A 2,066-nucleotide genomic window follows, 5' to 3' on the forward strand; every position below is an offset into this window, starting at 1 on the left:
CCGAAAACTATAAGACACTGATGAAAGAAATTAAAGATGATACAAACAGATGGAGAGATATACCATGTTCTTGGTTTGGAAGAATCAACATTGTGAAAATGACTATACTACCCAAAGCAATCGACAGATTCAAGGCAATCCCTATCAAACTACCAATGGCATTTTGCACAGAACTAGAACAAAAAATTTCACAATTTGTATGGAAACACAAAAGACACCGAATAGCAAAGCAATCTTGAGAAAGAAAAACGGAGCTGGAGGAATCAGGCTCCCCATCTTCACACTATACTACAAATCTACAGTAATCAAGATAGTATGGTACTGGCACAAAAACAGAAATATAGATCAACGGAACAGGATAGAAAGCCCAGAGATCAACCCACGTACGAGGGTGGGAGGGAGACGCAAGTGGGAGGAGATATGGGGATATATGTATACGTATAGTTGATTCACTTTGTTATACAGCAGCAACTAACACAACAATGTAAAGCAATTATACTCCAATAAAGATGTTTTTAAAAATGTGTATTTATTCTTAATAACTGTCATTCTTTTTTTTTCTCATGAGCAATTTGATCCCAGTCAGACCAGAATGAAACCCCTAAAATATGAGGTAAAACAACACCCAGTTTCTGAGTCCCTTTCAGTTTAAGACGCTCAGATTAGTTCTGTAATCCACACTGGGTTTACACCTTTTTGATACCGACCTTTCCTGGGTCTTGACCCCAGCTTATACTCAAGAAATACAAGGGTGTTTCTTTTTTGTTTGTTTGCTTGTTTGTTTTTTGCGGCACGCGGGCCTCTCACTCCTGTGGCCTCTCCCGTTGCGGAGCACAGGCTCCGGACGCGCAGGCTCAGCGGCCACGGCTCACGGGCCCAGCCGCTCCGCGGCACGTGGGATCTTCCCGGACCGGGGCGCGAACCCGCGTCCCCTGCATCGGCAGGCGGACTCTCAACCACTGCGCCACCAGGGAAGCCCTACAAGGGTGTTTCTTATCCATCCCAGCCAGTGTTTCTTAACCTGGAGCACGTGGATGGACTTTTCAGGAATCATAATCCTGTGAAACTTAAACAAAATAGTACATTAAGTTCACGAGAGCAGCCCATCGATAGCTTTCACAGGGCGGGGACGAGAGCGATTTGTCATCCTCCCCAAAGAAATGAAGCCAAACTGACTACACCACACGGAACAGTGATGGCAAACCAATTTAAAATATGTAAAATTCCAAAGTCGATTTTTACATAGATAATCTTTTGATACTCCCTTTATATAATTTTAAAGACCTTTAAAGGTTAATTTGAAGAAACCCTTTAAGAAATCACTCTTCTTAAAGTAGAGGTCGGGCTTCCCTGGTGGCGCAGTGGTTGAGAGTCCGCCTGCCGATGCAGGGGACACGGGTTCGTGCCCCGGTCCGGGAGGATCCCACGTGCCGCGGAGCGGCTGGGCCCGTGAGCCGTGGCCGCTGAGCCTGCGCGTCCGGAGCCTGTGCTCCGCAATGGGAGAGGCCACAGCAGTGAGAGGCCCGCGTACCGAAAAAAAAACCAAAAAACAAACAAACAAACAATAAAGTAGAGGTCGACTCCATCTACCTACACTCAGATCTCTCTCATAAACATGAGCATGTGGGCGCACACACACACACACACACACACACACACACACACACACACACACACACACACACACAGTTGCACTGCCCCCGGCTCAATGTCCCCACCCCGGCCATGGCAGCTGCAAAGCACAGAGTTTGTGTCTGCAGTCTCCTGCCTCTCAGGAACCTGCAAGTCTTTCAAGGCGTCTCCCGGGCTCTGGCACTGCCCTAGGCTGGTTGTTCACAGTTGGCAGGTGAAGCAAAGGGCAGGAAAATATCTTGCCCTGAGAAGGGCAGCAAGGACAGTTCCACCAATCCTGACTACGAGACCATAATTAAGGGAGGAGGGCAAGAAGCAGGATGTAAACTGGGGCTGAGGGGTTTAAAGCATAAGAAGCTGACCCTCCCGGTGGGAGCTTTGCCAGGACACTGGGGTTTGCACCCAAGCATCTGTGGCGAGGCCCTGAGACCCCA

Source organism: Physeter macrocephalus, chromosome 16 (assembly GCF_002837175.3).
Source record: "Physeter macrocephalus isolate SW-GA chromosome 16, ASM283717v5, whole genome shotgun sequence".
NCBI classification, from domain to species: domain Eukaryota; kingdom Metazoa; phylum Chordata; class Mammalia; order Artiodactyla; family Physeteridae; genus Physeter; species Physeter macrocephalus.